This window comes from Phyllostomus discolor, chromosome 10 (assembly GCF_004126475.2).
Source record: "Phyllostomus discolor isolate MPI-MPIP mPhyDis1 chromosome 10, mPhyDis1.pri.v3, whole genome shotgun sequence".
In the NCBI taxonomy this organism is placed as follows: domain Eukaryota; kingdom Metazoa; phylum Chordata; class Mammalia; order Chiroptera; family Phyllostomidae; genus Phyllostomus; species Phyllostomus discolor.
In genome coordinates this window covers 46,437,465-46,459,214 of record NC_040912.2, presented here as the reverse complement: position 1 = coordinate 46,459,214, position 21,750 = coordinate 46,437,465, and the positions used below count along the sequence as shown (strand labels likewise).

The 21,750-nt window shown below is 35.3% G+C and overlaps 1 protein-coding gene and 1 pseudogene across 2 annotated transcripts in view; one reads left to right on the top strand and one right to left on the bottom strand.

Annotated features, from left to right (window-relative positions):
- The window catches only part of LHFPL3 (LHFPL tetraspan subfamily member 3), a 606,934-nt gene that overhangs the window by 487,830 nt on the left and 97,354 nt on the right, over positions 1-21,750 (bottom strand). The window lies entirely within an intron of this gene.
- On the top strand, positions 9,113-9,540 carry LOC114507897 (annotated as a pseudogene).

Sequence of the window (21,750 nt, the reverse complement as noted above, 5' to 3'; positions counted from 1 at the left end):
TACCTTGGGATGTAATGTACAGACCATAGTTAATGATACTGTCTTATATATTTGAAAGTTGCTAAAAAAGTAGATCTCATCACAAGATGTCTCAAAAGTTCTCATCACAAGAAAATAAGAAAAAAATTGAAAATGATATATGGTGATGAATATTAACTAGATTTATTGTGGCTATTATTTTTCAATATACATGTATAATAAGTCATTCTCTTGTATGTCTGAAACTATACTAATGTTATATATCAATTACATCTCAATTTAAAAAAGAAAAGTAAATACCATTGGATTTGAAGATTTAGAGACCATTGGTGAGCTTGCTTTATAAAGAATCTGACTGTAAGACCAATTCTATAAATTCTATAAAGAATTTGACTTGTAAGACCAATTAGATGAAAAAATTATTATTTTTAAAGATTTTATTTATTTATTTTTAGAGAGGGAAGGGAGGGAGAGAGAGGGAGAGAGAGAGAAACATCAATGTGTAGTTGCTGGGGGCCATGGCCAGCAACCAAGGCATGTGCCCCAACTGGGAATGGAATCAGTGACCCTTTCTTTGTTTGCAGGCCCTTACTCAATCCACTGAGCTACACCAGCCAGGGTTAGATGAAAAAATTATTGAAGGTAAGAAACTTGTAATTCTGTAATTCACTAAGGTTGTTCAACAGTTTGCATTTAAGGACTTCTGGCCAAGATGGAGGCATAGGTAGATACACTTTGCCTCCTCACACAACCCAAAGAAGAATAACAAAAAATTTAAAAACAAGAAATATCCAGAACTTCCAGAAAATCAAACTGTATAGAAGTCTAACAGCCAAGGAGTTAAAAAAGAAACATTCATCCAGAGTGGTAGGAGGGGAGAAGATCAGCAGCCAGGGCAGAGAGGACTCCTGGCAAGGTGGTAACTGGAGGACAGGGGTAGGTGGAATGGCATCTGGCAGACCAGGTGAGGCAGTGGTCCCACTTTGCATGCAGATAAATTGGGAGGAACAACTGGGGAACAAGACAGATGGCATAACCCAAGGTTCTAGGGCAAGGAGACAAAGCCTCAAAACTTCTGAGTGAAAACACCTGTGGAGTTTGGGGCAGCAGAAGAAACTCCCAGTCTCACAGGAGAGTTTGTTGGAGAGATCCACAGGGTCCTAGAATGTACATAAAACCACCCAGCTGAGAATCAGTACCAGAAGGGCTCAATTTACTTGTGGGAAAATGAGGAAGTGACTGAAAGCTGATCAAGAGCCGAGCAAATAGCATTGTTCCCTCTTGGACCCCTCCCCCACATACAGCACCACAATGCAGAAAAGTGGGTTGCACTACGCCAATGAATACTTAAGGCTCTGCCTCTTACTACACAACAGAAATGCAGAGACAAAAAAATATGGCCCAAATGAAAGAACAAATCAAAGCTCCAGAAAACATATAACTAAGGAATGAAGAGATCACCAGCTATCAGATACACAGTTCAAAACACTAGTAACCAGGATGCTCGCAGAAATGGCTGAGTATGGTCATAAAATAGAGGAAAAAGTGAAGGCTATAAAAAGTGAATTAAAGGAAAATTCATAGGGAACCACCATTGAAGTGCAGAAAACTGGGACTCAAATCAACGATTTGGAGCAGAAGGAAAAAATAAACATTAAACTAGAACAGAATGAAGAAACAAGATTCAAAAACATGAGGAGGGGCTTAGGAACCTCCGGGAAAATTATAAACATTCCAACATCTGAATCATAGCAGTGACAGAAGGAGAAAAGGAAGACCAAGAAATTGAATATTTATTTGAAAATATAATTAAGGACAACTTCCCCAATCTGGCAAAGGAAATAGACTTCTAGGAAGTCTGGGAAGCCCAGAGAGTCCCCAAAAAGATGGACCCAAGGAAGCACACACCAAGGCACATCATAATTACATTATCTAGTATTAAAGATAAGGAGAGAATCCTAAAAGCAGCAAGAGAAAAGGAGACAGTTACCTACAAAGGAGTGCCCATCAGACTGTCAGCTGATTTCTCAAAAGAAAACTTGCAGGCAAGAAGGAACTGGAAAGAAGTATTGCAAGTTATGAAAGGCAAGGGCCTATATCCAAGATTACTCTGTCCAGCAAAGCTTTAATTTAGAATGGAAGGGCACATAAAGTGCTTCTCAGATAAGGTCAAGTTAAAGGAGTTCATCATCACCCAGCCCTTCTTATATGAAATGTTAAAGGGCCTTATATAAGAAAAAGAGGAAGATCAAAAATATGAACAGTAAAATGACAACAAACAACCATCAACAACCAAACCTAAAAAAAACAAAAACTAAAAGAATGAAGCAAAGAGCTAGAATAGATTAACAGAAATGGAGATCACATGGAAGATTATCAGTGGTAGGGGGAGGAGGGCAAATGGGGGAAAAGGTACAGGGAATAAAAGGCGTAAATAGTAGACACAAAACAGACAGGAAGAGGTTAAGAATAATGTAAATGTAGATGCCAAAGAACTTATATGTATGACCCATGGACATGAACTAAGGTGGGAGACTGATATGGGAGGCAGGTACAGGGCAGAGGAGGATAAAGAGGAGAAAAAATGGGTCAACTTTAATAGTATAATCATTAAAATGTATTTAAAATAGTTTTCATTCATTAGTGTTTTGGTTGACCAATTTTTGGAAGCATTGTCTTTTTAAGTTCAGTATTTAGAAAACCAATCCCAGAGATCACTGGGGAGGAAAATTTATAACTTTTCTTTTGCCCAGATTAAAGTAAGTTATCACTGGTGTTTTTAGAGAAAGAACCTAGCTTCTTCCTAGCGTCCACCCCCAAAATACCAGCAAGGTCCCATACTCTGCAGTTTGAGACCCAATGTAATTTTACATTTAATCATATAATACACTAGAAATATAGCTGTAGGAAAAGGATAAAATATATTAGTGAGTTGCAGTCAAAACCCAAAAGCAAAATAACAACTTCAGATTTCAATACTGCTCTTAATACGACAGTTGTTCTGTGTTTCTGAAAACTAAATATATCCTGAAGTTAAGAATTTACTTATCTATTAGTATGAGGTAATCAGAGCATGTTATTTTATAATTGATAGTTTTTAAAAAGGTGATAAATTAGAAAAAATGTTAATAGCTATAACAGTGCCAAGACCTAGATGTGATGTGAATGCCAAATATAACTATGATCCACAAATGGTTCTGTTGAAGACTCTTCCTGCCCAACAAATTTATAGATAGGAAAAGAATATATACAGCTCTGGATGATCTTTTGATGGACAGATCTTCAGTGATTATGTTTTTATCTTTGTTTTTCCACCTGGCCCTGTCCTCTAGTAATACAAGAGGCCATTCTGATCAGAGAGCAGAAAACACAAAGAGAACTGATTTCCCTTAAGACAACTTCTACTGAAATTTACTTCTCAAGTCCAAAGAATTTTTTGTTTCATTTTTGGGATAATTCAGTTTCTACTGAAACTTATTTTTCAAATCTCCAAAGAATTTTTTTTTATTTTTGAAATAATTCCCAGTCCTCTTGAGGAAAATTCATAGAAACTGACCTACAAGGCATTTTATCAAATAAATATCCAGCTTCATCCAATTACCCTTTATTCCTCTGCAAACACACTAATAAACCTTCCTGGTGATAAAAACAATGTCTTATAACACTTGACTTTCATTAGCACTTCTTGCAGAAGATGAAATATCCTGTTTTATGGATCAGGGTCAAGAGGTTCATATTAAACCAAAGGACAGGCAAATGGTTTTTGTTCTCTTCCTACTTTGCTGCTATTAAACTGCAGGAAAGATATTAAGAGGGGTGATTTCCAAAAGCATTGGTGGAATATTACAATGTGCAAAACACCTTTTCAAAAGACTTATAAAACAATGAAATTGACTGTATCTAGGTTTCATGTCTTCAACTTTGCCTAGATATGAATTTGAGTATTTTTAAAATTTTTTATTTTATTCATTGTTCAAGTACAGTTTTCTCCCTTTTACTCCCAATCCAGCCCACCCATCCAACCCTCCCTCTTCCCTCCCATTATCTCCCTCCCCCTAGTTTTTGTCCATGTGTCCTTTAAGTTTGTTCCTGTAAAGCATTCCCATTCTCCCCTGAAATTCCCTCTTCTCTCCCCTGTGGTCACTGTCAGCCTGTCCTCTATTTCAGTGTCTTTGGTTGTATTTTGCTTGTTTCTTTGTTTTGTTGTATAGGTTCCTATTAAAGGTGAGATCATACGGTATTTGTCTCTCACCGCCTGGCTTACTTCACTTAGCATAATGCTTTCCAGCTCCATCCAAGCTGTTGCAAAGGGTAGGAGCTCCTTTCTTTCTGCTGCATAGAATTCCACTGTGTAAATGTACTATAGTGTTTTGATCCATTCATTTACTGATGGGCATCTAGGTTGCTTCCAGCACTTAGCTATTGTAAATTGTGCTTCTGTGAATATCGGTGTGCAAAGGTTCTTTTGTATTGGTGTTTTAGTGTTCTTAGGATATAGTCCCAGCAGTGGAATTGCTGGGTCAAAAGGCAGATCCATTTTTAGCTTTCTGAGGAAGTTCCATACTGCTTTCCGTAGTGGTTCTACCAGTCTGCAGTCCCACCAACAGTGCACTAGGGTCCCCTTTTCTCCACAACCTCTCCAACACTTGTTTGTTGCTTTGTTTATGATGGCCATTCTGACTGGTGTGAAGTGGTATCTCATTGTGGTTTTAATTTGCATCTCTCTGATAGCTAGCAATATTGAACATCGTTTCATGTGTCTTTGGATCTTCTGTATGTCCTTGGAGAAGTGTCTGTTCAAGTCCTTTGCCCATTTTTTAATTAGGTTGCGTGTCTTCTTAGAGTGCAGTCTTGTAAGTTCTTTATATATTTTGGAGATCAAAACCTTGTCTGAGGTATCATTGGCAAATATGTTTCCCCATACAGTTGGTTCTCTTTTTATTTTGAAACTGTTTTCTTTAGCTGTGCAGAAGCTTTTTATTTTGATGAGGTCCCATTTGCTTATTCTTTCCTTTATGTCCCTTGCTCTAGGGTACATGTCAGTAAAAAATGTTTCTGTGTGAAATATCTGAGATTTTTCTACCTACGTTCTCCTCTAGGACTTCAATGGTGTCATGGTTTATATTTAAGTCTTTTATCCATCTTGAATTTATTTTTGTATAAGGTATAAGTTGGTGCTCAAGTTTCATTTTTCTGCACATAGCTGTCCAGTTCTCCCAACACCATTTGTTGAAGAGGCTATCTTTACTCCATTTTATGTTGCTGCCTGCTTTGTCAAATATTACTTGACTGTAGAGACTTGGGTTTATTTCTGGGCTCTCTGTTCTTTTCCATTGGTCCATGTTGAATTTGAGTATTATAAAAAAAAGATATCTATATAAAAAGGAAGCACTAGGCTACAAGTCTGGACATTTTATGTCACATCCTTAAAATAAATAAAGTAACCAAACAAGAGAGAATTAACTTTAGGGATGGGCATCATTTCTCAAGCCTATGAGAATATTAATAGATAAAATGACAAAAGTTTATGGAAAACTTAGTGTGTGCCAAGACCTACATTAAATGGATTATTCATTTATTCTTTACAACAAACCTATATGGTAAATTCTCCTATTATACTCATTTAACAAAGACAAAACCAAATATTAGAAAGATTAAGTGGCTTGCTCAAGGATACACCTACTAAGAAGGAAAGCTGCAGTTAGTCTCAAGAACTCTGATTCACAAACTGATGCTCTTGTTCATTATGTTATACTATTTCCCTATCCATGAAGCTTGGGAAACTGATTTTTCAATTCCATAAAACACCAACCTGTGCTTTAATAACAGAAATGTTATTAAGTGTTTCCAAGAACAAACAGATACACAGTACCACCACATCTTGGTCAGATGACCAATAGTATTAAAAACAAAAACAACTCATGAATAAACAAACCAAAAACTGCCTAGGCAACAGAAAATTTAGATCAACTATAGAATACATTCAAATTAACAAATATCAGAAAAGCTCCCATATCTATGATATTCTTTTAAAAAATTATCAAGTTACCCAAATCAGGTTCCTTGCAGTTACATCCTACTGAGTCATATTTATGATTCAATAAACATGATGACCACCACTTAGACACAATGGTTTGAAATTACTGAAAAAGAACAATGCTGGGTTGATAGAAAGTATTATATAACCAAACAGTGGGGGGTTCCCAGATAAAATTAAAATTTAAAATTCCTTTGAACACAATCCATATACAACAATTGTCTACAAATACTGAGGAGTGGCTTCTACCACATGCAAAAAGTAATTGTCAGTTAAGTTAACACTAGTTCAAGGAATTTCAGAGTAAGCACAGCCTAGCACTTGCTTGGATGATACCTATCATCCTGACAACTCAAAAAATCCAATGCCACTGTTTGCTTTCTACAAGGATGTGCACCTGGCCAGACTCACCATGCATGGATTTCCTTAATAAATGATGAAGTCACTCTGCAGGCATGTTACAGCTACTCTGCTGGTTAGGAATGGCTCCTGGCTGGTATGTCTCTCCACTGTAGTGAACCACATTTTAGAAGGGAAACTCACCAAAGAAATCTATTTTCAGAATATGTATTTAACTGCATGTAAAATGATAGTCTTCTACCCCTCTATAAAAGGTCCAAAGATTGTGTTAATTTGCAAACAACACATATTATGTGGTAATGATCAACCTCTGGGGGGATAAATACTGCATTAATCTACATTTTAGTTCAATAAGTTCATCCAGATGCTTAATCATCTTTTGATTATCTTTTTATCACTATAATTTCTGTTGTACTCTCTGTATGCTCCTTTATTACTCTTTCAATTCTGAAAAGAAATACACTCATTCTATTTTTTTCTGATAAATGACAAATATCTCTGATCACTTTCACAAACAACTTACAGAAGTATAGACCAGGAGGACCACCTACAGTAGGACAGCTTTAGTGTGAAATGGACGTGGGATTCCAGACACCTCATTTAGACCACGTACCAAGGGGCCAAGAGTTAGAGCTGCTCTGGAGTTAACTACATGTCCTTGTTGATTAAAGGAAAGCACCTGGTGTCAGCCCCCATCCCTTTTGTCTTAAGTGCTTCTGAAATTTCTCCTGGCATTTCTGAGCAATTTGCTTGACCTATGAATGATAGATCTAGTGGGTAGAAGTGGTCATGCCAAGACATCTAATGGTGCTTATATCCTCCAGTGCTGATAATCAGTCAAAATATGAGTAGGGCTCATAGAAGAAAACAGACCCTGAAGGCCAAACATCTATACATTGAAAATAATGGTCATGGACCCCTCCTTTCTCCTCTGACAATTCATTTACCTTCACCTGTGCCATCCATTGTGAGTGCAATCCTGTATGTTGGGTGGGGTTGGGGGATGCTAGTATTGTGTGATGCTATTCACCTTGAGGACAGGGTTAGAGATACATCTTACCTGTTTTCTGCCTGCTTCAGTGGCTACACAGGACCACAAAATCACCTTCTGCCAGCTACCCTGCTCTTTGACCTCTTAAGTTACTCTAATCACATTATCTGAAAATTGGGTCTTGACATGGTCATCAGCTGCCAGGTATAAACTATTGGCACTTTCCAAGATAAACCCAAATTAATGAGGGGGTTCGGAGTTCAATCAGCAGCCACTAGATCACCTATGACAATCACTCCAAAGGGTAATTCCAAATATTACAAAAATAAAGAATTAGGCTTAAAAATCAAAAGCAGCTATGGTAGAAGTGCAGTGAGGTCCCAACGTAAGGAAGCCCTATTCTTGGGGTGCTAGAGTATATGAGAGTAAGTAATAATCTCTGGAAGCCCCACTGATATACTTTAAAAATAATCAGCACCCCAAACTCAGCAGTTTGCTAAGGAGACATTTTAAAAAGGTACAATACATTACCAGAGAAAGCAAGTTTAATAAACACACAACTAAATAATCTAGCTAACATTACCTGGTCAGGTGGCACCCAGACTACAGAATCATCTGGCTGAAGACATATTCAGAAAATTACCAACCTAAAAACCCAGATTCTACCCAGTAAGCTACAAATCTAGGTGCCTAGATATAAATTGCTTCATAGGATGATAATGGTTCACAAAACCTTAGCAATCTACTCTTTCAGATATTTTTTCTAGATGTTGTATACTATTTCCCTTGGGCCCCCAAATTTCTCATTCAATTAAATCCAACATATAATGCTATTCTTCTTATATTTTAAAAAGTAAGAATCCATGTACCAAAGCTTCATGTCAACACATATATAAGCTGACATGAAGAAGAATGACAATAAGCTAAAATTTTCTGAAAATAATTGAAACAGATAAGGCATTAATACCTAAGATATAAAATATATAAGGAAATCCTACAACTCAAAGCAAAAATGCAAATAATCCCACTTGAATAGACATTTCTACAAAGATGACAATGCAAGTGGCCAAAAGATATATGAAAGTATGTTCAACATCACTAATCATCAGGAAAATGCAAATAAAAACCATAATAACATATTCTCTCACACCTGTTAGGATGGCTATTATCCAAAAAACAAAAGATAACAAGTGTCGATGAGGATGTAAAGAAACTGGAACTATTTACACCAAGGGTGTCCAACCTGAAGTCAGTGGACCACATGCAGCCCAGGATGGCTGCACAACACAACACAAAATCATAAATTTGCTTAAAACATTATGAGACTTTTTTGTAATTACATGTCACAATGTATTTAATGTGCAGCCCAAGACAACTCTTCTTCTTTCAGTGTAGTTCAGAGATGCTACATGTTTGGACACCCCTGCACACTGTTAGTTGGAATGGTGCAAAATGGTGCATTCATCATAGAAAACAATATGGAACTTCCTCAAAAAACTGAAAATAGAACTACTGTATGATCCATCAATCTTACTTTTGGATAGATTTCCAAAAGAATTGAGATTGGGATCTCAAAGACATATCTGCACTCCCATGTTCATTGCAACATTATTCATATTAGCCAAGATATGGAAACAATTTAAATATCCATCAACAGATGAATGAGTAAAGAAAATGTGGTATATACATACAAAGTACCATAATATTATTCAGCCTTTAAAAAAAGGAAATCCTGGCTCTTTCCGTGCCACCACAATGGTACACATGACTGTCTTGGCTGATGCTCTCAAGAGCATCAACAATGCCAAAAATAGAGGCAAATGCCAGGTTCTTATTAGGCTCCAAAGTCATCATCTGGTTTCTAACTGTGGTAATGAAACATGATCACATTGGTGAACTTGAAACCATTGAGATTCACAGAGATGGGAAAATTGTTGTGATCCTCATGGGCAGGTTAAACAAGTGTGGAGTGATCAGCCCCAGATTTGATGAGCAACTCAGACATCTAGAGAAATGGCAGAACAACCTGTTCTCTTCCTGTCATTTTGGTTTCATTGCACTGACAACCTCAACAAGTATCTTGGACCATAATGAAGCAAGTAAAAAACACACAGGGTGGGGGTTGGAAACCAGGGATTATTTTTCTAAAGATGTAGTACATATGTGCAAGTAAAGTACCTCAGTGGGAAAAAAAGAAAGGAAACCCTGATGTATGTGGCAATATGGATTAACCTGGAGGACATTATGACAACTGGAATAAACCAGTCACAGAAAGACAAATATTGCATGATTTCACTTATATGAAGTATCTAAAAGAGTCAAATGCATAGAATTAAAGAGTGGAAGGATGGTTCCTAGGGTATGAGGAGAAGAGGAAATGGAGACTTCTGTTCAATGGGTATAAAGTTTCAGTTATGCAGCTTGAATAGCTTGTACAGATATGTTGCACAACACAGAACAACACAATAACAGTACTATATTATGTACACAAAAAATTTAAGAGGATAGATCTCATGTTAAGTGTCTTACCACATCCTCAAAAAAAGGAGGCACAGGGAAACTTTTGGAGGCAATGAATATTTCTGTAATGTTGATTACAGAAATATGTTGAAGTCCAGATGTTTTACTGATGTATACATATATCTAAAATCATTGTTATACACATTAAACACATGAAGTTATTTTGTATACCAATCATACCTCCATAAAGCTGCTTAAAACCTAAAAAGAACTGGAAAAACCACTCATATGACTTAAATCACTAATCAGATACCAGTGTATGTAAATATCCTACAAGTAGATGCTCAGATACTTAGAATTGATGGTTAATCTATGTAATCACACAATTCCTTAGAAATAGAATCTCATAGTCCATGTCTTCAACCATCCAGAAAGTCTCTGTGGTGTTGAACTCTCCTGTCATCTGTACCAAGCATTCTAATGCAATTAAGTTTATGAGATTCATAAGGCTATCCATCTCTTCCTCTTTCCTCACCCTTTATCTCTTCCAGCCATTTCTGTGCTAATTAGTAATACTCTAAAAGAAGCTAGGACAGAGAAAATATAATCCAATGAATTGTTCTCATTAATTTGTAACTGAAGAGTGACTGAAGAGAGGATGCATAAACTGTAGGTTGATTATCATTTGCTTTTGTGTGCACATATGTATGTATTAGCTATATGGGAATATAAATTTACTCAGTTTTCTTCCCCTTATTATTAGGCTGTTCCATATAATTGCTGTTTGAGTACATCAAAATTTCATATGGCCAAACTAAGTATTTGATTCCGAGGTAGTCCAACACGCAGCCCATGAGTCGCATGTGGCCCAAGATGGCTAATAATGTGGCCCAACACAAACTTGTAAGGGTACTCAAAACTTTTGTTTTGCTCATTAATTTTTGTTAGTGTTTGTATATTTAATGTGTGGCCCAAGACACCTCTTCTTCCAGTGTGGCCCAGAGATGACAAAGGTTGGACATCCCAGGTTATGGCTTTGAATCATTCATATATTGACCTTGTACATTATATTCTGAAACACACTTAATAGTTCTGGTGTGTTTTGTTGTAGGGGTTGAGGCTGTGGTTGCTTCCTTAGAATTTTCTGTGCAATCATGTTATTTATAAATAGGGACAGTTTACTTCTTACCAATTTTTGTTTTACTTCTTTTTCTTGCCTTATCCATTAACTAGAATCTCTACTACTCTGTTGAATAAAAATAATGAAAAACAGGAAGGGATTCAGATGTAAAAACTGCCAGTTATAAATACAGTCACAGGGATGTAAGTAGAGCATTAGGAAAGTAAAAAAATAACAATAAAAATGATGACAGTAGATAATCTTGCTTTGCTCCTGATCTCAGGGGGAAAGTATTCAATCTTTCATCAGTATTGCTTTAGTTAGTCACCCTTTGCCCTCATCAGTTCCCTTTGAGATCAGTTCCCTCATTGCTTTTCATCAGTTCTCTTTATCAATTGAGAAAGTTTCTATTCCTAGTTTAGTGCTAGTTTTCCTAAAAAATCATAAATGGACATTGAATTTTGTCAAATACTCTTTCTACACCATTAAAGCAATAGTATGATATTTAATTTTAAGTCTGTTACTATGGTAAGTTACACTGTTCGATTTTTTAACGTTAAACCAACTTTTCATTCTTGGGATAAATCCTAGATAATCATGATATATATTAAGTTTATATGGATTGCTGGATCTGATTTGTTCATTTTAAACAGATTTTATGACTACATTTATGACACTCATTCGTGGTTTTCTATAATGTCATTGCCTGGCTTTGTTATCAAAAGCTTTTTTGGCCTTATAAAATTAGTAAGAAAGCATTTTTTCTCTTTCTGTTTTCTAAAGAAGAGTTTGTATAAGATTGTTATTTCTTACTTAATTATTTGACAGAATTCACCATTGGAATGACCTAGACTTGAAGTTTTCTTTGTGAGAAAAGTTTTGTTAAAAAGCTTAATATTATTTATAGATATAAGCACATTCATATTTTCTAATTCATTTTTATGTGAATTTTGATAAATTATGTTTTAAGAAATTGCCCATTTCATTAAAGTTGTTGAGTTTATTGGCATAGATTTTTTCATACTGTTTATTCTTTTGGTTTGTAGACTCTGTAGTGATTTCCTTTTCCTTCCTGATGGTGTAATTTGCATTTGCTCTCTTTTTTCTTGAACAGCCTTGCAAGAGATTAATAATTTTGTTGATTTTTTAAAAATCCTACTTTTGGCTTTGTTAATTTTCCTGTTGTTTGCATCTCAATTCACCAATTTCTGCTCTTAATTTATTATTTTTTTCTTCTACTTACTTTGGGGTTAATTTGCTCATTTTTCCTATCTTATTAACAAGAAACTTAAATCATTGATCTGTAAGCCTTTCCTCCATTCTAATATATGTTTTTTCCTTTGTTATTCTTGTTTATTCTATTACATTTGTCCCAATTTTCCCCCTTTGCCCTTCTCCATTCAGCCCACCCCCCCCCCCCCAATTCCCACAGTTCATCTCCCCATCATTGTCCATTTCCATGGGGCATTCATACATGTTCTTTGACCAATCTCTTCTAATATAAGTTTTAGAAGCTATACATTTCTTAAGCACTGCTTTAAAGACATTCCCAAATTTTGATATATTTTCATTATTTGGTTTTAAATACTTTCTAACTGTCATCATACATGAATTACACCTTAATAACAAAATCATGAAGAATCTTCTGGAGAGCATTATGCTAAGTGAAATAAGCCAGGCGCTGAAAGACAAATACCATATGATCTCACCTATAAGTGGAACCTAATCAACAAAACAAACAAGCAAGCAAAATATGACCAGAGACACTGAAATTAAGACAGTAACCGGAGTGGGGGTAGAAGAGGATAATTGGGGGCAAAGAGGGAAGGGTTGTCAAGGAACATGTATAAAGGACACATGGACAAAGCCAAAGGGGGGTAAGATTGAGGGTGGGAGATGGGAATGGCTGGGGTGGGGTTGGGATGATGGGGAAAAATGGAGACAACTGTACTTGAACAACAATAAAAACGATTTTAAAAAGAATCATTTTTTTATACTTATGAAGGCAAGACACATCCATCTGTATGCTTACAATACTTGAATTATTTGATGAAAACAATGTTTCATGGGAAACCTGTACAAGTTCAATATATGGTGGAGTAAATTTTAAAATTAGGACTTAAAAAGAAAAGTATATCCAAGGTAAGATTTCAGAGAAAGCATCACATGTGAAATTTATTCACTGGGCAGTGAAGTTGATGCCACAAACAAGGGAGGTCAAAAGCTCATAGTGTCACACTGTGGCATCAATGTAGTTCATTTTGTACCCAATTTTTTTTAAAAAGTAGAAACTGACAGAATCTTCACAATACTTTTAAATAAGATTGATGCTAACTATAAGAACTTTTATCTCTGGTATCTCTTGGCAAAGAACTTAAGAAAATTGTCAAACTTAAGGATGGTACATGCTTTTAAACAAAGAACAACTGTTATAAATTTTCTGAACTTCTTTGTGATGACAAGTGGTGATTAACAGTAGTATGCTACCTAGTGGATATTTTTGGAAAGAATATAATCACAATCTGTCCCTTTAAAGTAAAGGTGTCATTTTTAGCAATGAAATCACAGAGATTTAAAAGATAAACATATGGAAATGTTTAAATGCATGGAATTTTAAGGATAAATATTATGAAAATGTTTCCATTTTTTCTTCATAAAAATTGTGTGTTACCTCTAAAAAAGTCTCCTGTCATTTTAAGCCTGTTTAAAAACCCTTTCAAACAAAGAATTTTACTAGAAACTACTTGATAAAAATGTAACATCATTCAATTAGTTTGCAAGAACAATTTAATGACATGAGCAGAGATAAAAATGCAGAAGCTGAGCATAACTAATGAGTGAATAAACAAAAAACCCAAGCATTATGATTTAGTAAGTGCAGTCAATGATACCCTGTTTTGTACATATTGCTGTGAGGTATGTATTTCAGCCATCAGATCAATTAAATGCATGCATTTAAAAACAAATAAAAAATGAGACTTTCAAATTGCTATATCACAAAGTAAGAAAAAGGATTTTAAAAAATAAAGAAACATATTTAATCGTATTGCTGTCACTGGTGGCAAAACAAAACCTGATGAGGTATACTATCAGAAAGGTTAGAAGTACCTAGTACCTACTGGTTAGGAGTACCAATTGGGTTTGAGTACTGAATGAGCACTAGGATAGATATTTAATCTCTCTGATTATCAATTCCTTTCTTGGAAAAATGTAAATATTAAAAATACATGCCACATAAAATTAATGTAAGAATCAAATGAGATTAAAATGCATATAAAGTAACTAGCTCAGTAGGTAGCCACTTAAGTAACTGTATATCATAACATTATACAATAAATTATGTTACTATTATATTAACAATCATAATAACTATTGTATATTGATATTTATTATAACAATATCATAAAACTTTTATAATAATCATATAGTACAACTCATTTTTGAATCTTTAAAATATTCCAGTAGACTCATTAAAAAAGTAAAAGAAAAACAGGTAAAACTAATTTTAATAATATATTTTGTTGAAGGCATTTAACCTTATGTCTCCAAAATATTATTCTTTTAGTATGTGACACTGGTCACATTTCAAGTGATCACTAGCTACATGTAGCTAATGGCTACCATATTGGGAGATGAAGGTCTAGAATATAATGAACATGTATAATAGCTATTATTTGAAAATTTTTTATTACTACTATAATTCTCAAAACACCGGACATCCTCACATTCAAATGCAAATCTAAAACATATTACTAAGTCAAATATAATAGTGTTATTGCCATGTCTTTTCTAGAATCTTGAAAATGGTCTTATTTTTGTTGTTCAAAAATCATAAGGAATCCTATTGACCTTATGAAACTGAATCACAGGACATGGGGTCGGTGTATAAATAATCACTTATCCTACAGTTACCCAAAATATGAAATGAATGCTGGAAGAAATGTACATTTAGGCTTAGAAATTCAATAGAAAACAGACTTCATTTAGATGAACTTTCAAAATAGAGAAAAAGAAAGAAAGATATTCAACAATCCAAGCAAGAAGCCATTGATTGACAACACTTTTATGCTGTAATAAATCCAGAATATGTCCTACCATAAAGAATACCAGTGTGTATATCTTGGGTAGAGAGGAGTGATAAAAATAAGAAAATAAATCTAACTTGCAAGTAAAATTATCCAAGTCTAATGTTTTTTAAATGAGCATTAAAAAGAATATTATGGCAAATCTGGCAACAATGTTAACAAATGGAAAATACGAAAAAAAAAAAGAATATTATGGAAAAAATTTAATCCCATTTTTTCCCATTCATTTTCATTTTAAAATGTTTAGTTTCCCTTTAATGTTGTTGTACCACCAAACAAGGCAGTCACACTTTTAATGAAAAAGACATTTCCCTGATGTGAACAAAACACTTACTAAGCACTTAACATACTTAACAAATAATTGATAATATATTCATAAATTAATTAATAATTCACTAGTTAACTGAGTAAACACCTAATAAGTCATGTTATTAGTAAGTATGTGAAAGCTATTGATGGATTTTAAAAGTTATTTGTCTACATAATTGATCAGCAACTGAAATCTGATCTTACAAAATAGCTTTCTGAGCTTATGGCTGTCACAATGTGGTTTGTTAGCATTAGTCTTATATTACCTTCCAAGTCTATTTGCATAGAAGTCTGACTTACAAAGATTCACATCCTCAATTTACATTACATACAGTACAGAACTCTACAAATTCAATCAAGAATTCTCACACAGTCATAGTAAGTATAAACATTCTATCATAAAATGGAACCTGGGATACCAACTGATCTTATATCTAAGTTCACTCCTTTTCATAAAAAATAAAATAACTCACTGCACACTGAACCCAATTCATTAATGGTAAAATGGTTCTGATGCTTTTTTGAATCTTCAACCCCTTTCAAAGGTAAAAGCTATACACTCCTCCCCAGAAAAACTCACATATGCAAAAACTTTTGCATGTAATTTCCCTAATGTCTCCTCTGATCCTCTGATCCTAAATTAATCTGTCACTGGCATACAAAGATAGGCCACAGGCAAATATTTCACAGTCCTTGGTGTCACAAAAGAAAAGGATAAATGCTAAAATAAGGCTAAGTTTAAGAAAACCAGAGGATAGACCTAGTTTTCAGGGAAGCTTTTAAGCATAGTTGAAGATAAAGCTGCATCCAGGATAAGGACAGGCATGCCAGGCCCAGGGAAAAGCAAGAGCAATGACCTGGAGAAGGAAGAAAAAAAGGTAAGTGCTGAGGCCTGCCAGTCTTTCAGTATGGCTGAAGCAGAGTTCAGACTGGGGACATCACATGAGGTAAGTCTGGAAAGATGAGCAGAGGCCAGATCATGAAGGGTCTTACATACCTTGCTAGAGTTTTTAGACTTCATCCTGAGAGTCCATTGCTAGGCATTAAAGTGATTTAAACTGGGAAGCAAAGAATGAATTAAGCAGTGGTTCCCAAAGTGTGGTCTACAAAGCTCTGGGGGCTTCCCAAGACCTTGATGGAGGTCAACATTATTTTCATAATAAGAGTAAGGCATTGTTTATCTTTTTCACTCTCATTTTCTTAGGAGTGTAAGGTGGAATTTTCCACAGGCTACATGAGCAATGTCATCACAGGGGTGATGGCTTGTAGAACATGTGCCTTTGTTATTCTCGTGTTTTTAATTTCTCTCAACAAATTGGAGCCCTCAACAAATTTTAAGAATGCAAAAGTTGGCTGAGACTAAAAAGTCTGAGAACTTCTGAAGTAAAAGTTTCACTCCAACTACACTGAATGAAACCGACCTATACTGAATGAAACAGGGAGGAAGAGAGAGATGTTGAAACAGGAAGGTCATTTTCATCACAGGTGAGTGATTACAGTGTCATGGAATAAGGCTTAAAGTAAGAATAGAGAAAAGGGGATGAGTCTTAGATATGTTGAAGAGGCAGAATCAACAGAAGTTGGTAATTAATTACATGTCAGGTGTGATGGAGAGGTCAAGAACACTCAGATTCTGGCTTTGTGGAAGCCTCACAGAGGCAACTCAGAGGAGTTGTCAGGAGTAGAATGAGTTTAGCTCTGGGTGTGTTTTGCATTTATTTCACCACGTCCAATGCCGAGTTAGCTATGTGAGTCTAGAAGGCAGCAGGCTCTGGAGCTGGAAATAAATAGTTAAGTGCCTTCAGCATGGAGGTGGTAACTGAGGTCTTTAAAGGAGATGGGATCATCAACCAGAGAAAGTGGAGTGTGAGAAGACAGCAGGACCTGGCAGAGAACAGAAGTGAGCAGAAGAGGACTCTTCAAAGGAGAAAAACAAGCAGCTCCTTATAAATGTGTTATCAGGAATGTAAGTCAAGAGACTTACATTTTAGGAAGAAGGCATGAGTACATGTAAAATATTGCTGAGGGAGTCTTTCAGATCTTGACGAGATGGCAGACCTACCCTAATGTTGACTTCCTTCCTCAAAGTCAACATTGGAGAAACTACAGAAGCTAGAGGATGAACAGACAGAAAGTATCAGTAACATAAAAACTGAGGAACACCTGGGAAGATAAAAGTCTATCATGAATCAGTAAGGTTAAGTGCAGACTGGTGCAATGGGAGAACAGGCTGAGAGAGAGCTTTTAAATTCTGCTCTAGTGTCCAGCCAGCACAGCTACAGAAGATCACAAAACCAGCAGCAGTAACCTGTTTTCATAGTACTAAGAAAGCCCAAAGCCCAATGGGGCAGGGACCTGGACTATAGCAGGGAAGCTGACTGACTCCTAGGACATTTATTCCTTTATCTCTTCTCCCATCCAAATCTCCAGGACCAGAAGACCATCAACCAAGAAGACTGATGTGATAGTGAAATGCAAGACATGAAAAAATCTAAAGCCTTGTAGAAAGAAAGATCTTATCATCTCCAAAGGGATAATAATCTGAATGGAATCATATCTTTCAATAGAAAAATTAGATGCAAAAAATAAGACTAATTTTAAAATATCAAAGGGAAAAAGTTTAAACCTACAATTTTATGCCCTCCAAATTATTATATACTTGTGATCGTGAAATAAATATACTCTCTTAGGCTTATAAGGTCTCAGAAACTTTTCCACATGGCCTACTTTGGAAACATTATTAGAGGAAGTGCTTAAAAGGGACAAGCATAAATCCAGGAGAATCCTGCACAAGATACAGGAAATATGAATGATCAAGTAAATTAGAAAATATGCTTCCTCTACAAAAGGAGGGACCAAAGAAACAGGAAAAATATGTCTCAAAACAATTTAGTTCTAAACACCAGGATGAGAAAGTCTCATTGGGGAAACATGTAGATGATGCTAAATTAGGAATTCAATAACAATTAATAAAATAAGAATGGTATAATTATAGCAGAAAGGCCAAGAGAAAGTCTGAGAAGTGTCTACTGAAGGAGGTTGTTCTTGATTGTTAGAATAATCAGTTTAAGAAATAAGGACTAAAACCAGAAGTAGTAGATTTATGAGTGAGAGATAAAGAAACAGAGATAGCCAGTATAGCAAACTCTTTAAAAATCTAAAGGAAAGAAGAGAAAATCACACACATGTTATTGGGGTTGTGAAAGGGCTTCTCAGATGAAAAGGAATTGTGTGTTTTTATTTATTTTATCATTACAAAGTAAATTTGAGGTAGTTTTGAAATACATACAATACAAATGAACAAATTAAGAAAAAAGGGAAGTGAAGGTGAGAAAAATAGTCATTGTATGTACAAAAATGCATACCTTATACATTTGCAAAGATGGGGTGGAGAAGGGTGCTTAAAATAAACTTACATAAGCATGAATTTTATTTAGAACATCAACTTGCATTCACATAGGATGCTGCAACAGGATCTAGGTGAGCTGGCTAAGTCTTTGTCTTGGTCCATTATTTTTTATTCTAATGTCCTCATTACCTTCTACAGAGGACAGATGTGTCGTGGATGAGAGATCAGTTACTCCAACTTAAAGGCAAACAGAACAAAGACTAAAAGGATGCTTTCTAAAACACAGATTTTTTTAAATGGCTTAAATTTAGTTTTTTTCTGTTTTGTTTCCATTGTCTCTTTTATTCTTGCATGTCTTCTAAATGACTGTCACCAGCATATTCAGTTGATATTGAAGCCCTGCCAGAAGTCATGGCAAGAGCCATACTATGAGGAGTCGCTTAGCCAGTTCTCCTTGATTCTGTCCTCCCATATCTCCAGTAGAACACAAGACTTGTCTTAAAGAATGGTTTAAATATCAACAGGCACATTGCTTTTCATAAACCACGTGCCCACCCCAGTTGTTCTTGTTCTTTCTTTCCTGGATTAGATGTCAAAAGTCTTTCTGTAGTATTCTTTGTTGATTTGCTCAGTCGTGCCATATATTCATATATAGACATGTGTCACTTAATGAGAAATATACCATTAGGTGATTTTGTTGTTCTGTGAACATCATAGAGTATGCTTACACAAACCTGGATGGCACAACCTGCTATGGCTATATGGTATAGACTATTGTTCCTAGGCTACAAATCTGTACAGCATATTACTGCACTGAATACTATATATAGGCAATTATAAAACAATGGTAAGTATTCATGTTTATAAACATAGAACATGTACAGTAAAAATACAATATAAAAATAAAAAATGGCACACGTGTATAGGACACTTACCATGAGTGGAGCTTGCAGAACTACCTCTGGTGAATCAGTGAGTGTGTGGTGAGTAAGTAAATGTGAAGCCTTAGGCCATTACTGTCCACTACTGTAGACTTTATAAACACTGTACACTTAAGCTACACTAAATTTATTTTAAAATATTTTTCTTTCTTCAATAACAAATTAACCTTAGCTTGCTATAACATTGTTACTTTATAAATTTTTACTTTTTTTAAACTTTTCAACTCTTTCCTAAGAACAGTTAGCTTAAAACACAAACACATAGTACACCTGTACAAAATATTTCACTTCTTTATATCATTATTTTATAAGCTTTTTCTACTCTTTATCATTTTTATTAATGTTCAAATACAGTTGTCTCCATTTTCCCACCACTATTTTCCCTTACCCCACCTACCCACACCTCCCACTCTCAATCCTAGGGTCATCAAAGAACATGTATAAAGGACCCATGGACAAAACCAAAGTGGGGTAGCATTGTGGGTGGGAGCATTTTTATATTTTTAAAATTAATTTTTTTAACTGTTAAACATTACAACATTTTTGTTGAAAGCTAAAACACAAACACACATATTAGCCTAGCCATACACAAGGCCAGGATCATCATTATCACTGTCTTCTACCTCCATTCTTGTCCCACTTCCAGGTCTTCAGGGGCACATAATATGCATGGACCTGTCATCTAGGATAAAAACTCCTTTTTCTGAAATTACATCCTGAAGGATCCATCCACCTTAAGCTCTTCTTGAGGAGGTGTCACTCTTTTCAGAAATACGTCAGGGTAGTTTGCTTGCTTTGTTTCCTTTTCTTCATCATAAATTTGTTTGTAAGCAGATAATGCATTATGGACAATCCTCTCTGTTAATGAAAATTATTTGGTTTTGAGGTCCACGTTTTCAATTTTTTTATTTTATAAGGAGTAATTTATCTTCAAGTACTTAATACATAAATTATAAATATTTTTAAAGTTTTTAAAAAAATTATTATTCTATTACAGTGGTCCCAATTTCCCTCTTTTCCTTCCTCTGCCCATCCCATGCCCCATTCCCATAGTTAATTCCTACACTGTTGTCCATGTCTGTGGGTCATTCATACATGTTCTTTTTTGTTTTATTTTATTTTAATTGTTGTTCAAGTACAGTTTTCTGTCTTTTATTCCCATCCCAGCCCATCCCCCCAACCCTCCTACCCATTTCCACCACCCCTAGTTTTTGTCCATGTGTCCTTTATACTTGTTCCTGTAAACCCCTCCCCTTTCCCCTGAAATAGTTAGGGGAATAGTTAGGGGAATAGTTAGTTTAGTTAGTTTGCTGAGGTTTATAAAGGCTTCAGCTTCTTCTTTTTCTTCTCCTGCAGTTTCCTTTTCTCTTGCTTCTTCTTTAGTTCTTATTCCAGTTCCAACAACCTCTTATTAGTTGATTCCTCAGTTTCCACCTGTAGAAAGTCCTGAATGTTATCCTGTTTCACACCCAAGTTAAAGTTGTTTGCTATCTTAACCACAATCTTATTGGTGTTTGCAGCCTTGGCACTATGACATTACAATAGCTACAATGGAGCTGATAGGTATTTTTCAGTTCCATTATAGCCTTATAGGACCACCATTGTACATCATTGGCCAAAACGTCATTACATAAAACAACCCTGTTCAGTATTATACCCTACCTTTATAGAGTAGGAAAAGTAAAATCAAAGTAACTTGCCTAAGTTGTAGTGCTAATAGTCCAAGCATCAGTGCTGAGATTCCTTCCAACCTTTTTTGTAAGAAAAAAATAGATTATGAGAGATTGTTCCCTAACTGTGCATCTTTGGACTTTTCCCTGGATCTTTAAATGGCTATTGTTCTGCTCTGGTATTTTCTTTGCTATTTTGTTTGTTACTGTTTTTTTTTTTTTGTTGTTGTTGTTGTTGTTGTTGTTGTTGTTGTTGTTGTTTAAGTAGCATCAGAGATAGTAAGCTTCTAGCTGGAAGAGCAAATAGATTTCAGAGGGCCTTGTAGAAATATGAAGAGAAAATTTCAGAGAAAACTTAGCTGTTTTAGAGGAAACTTCTTGTTTGCTCCAGAAAGCTGAGGAAAGAAGACTCTGGGAGGACATTAATAAGGGCTGACAACTATTTCTAT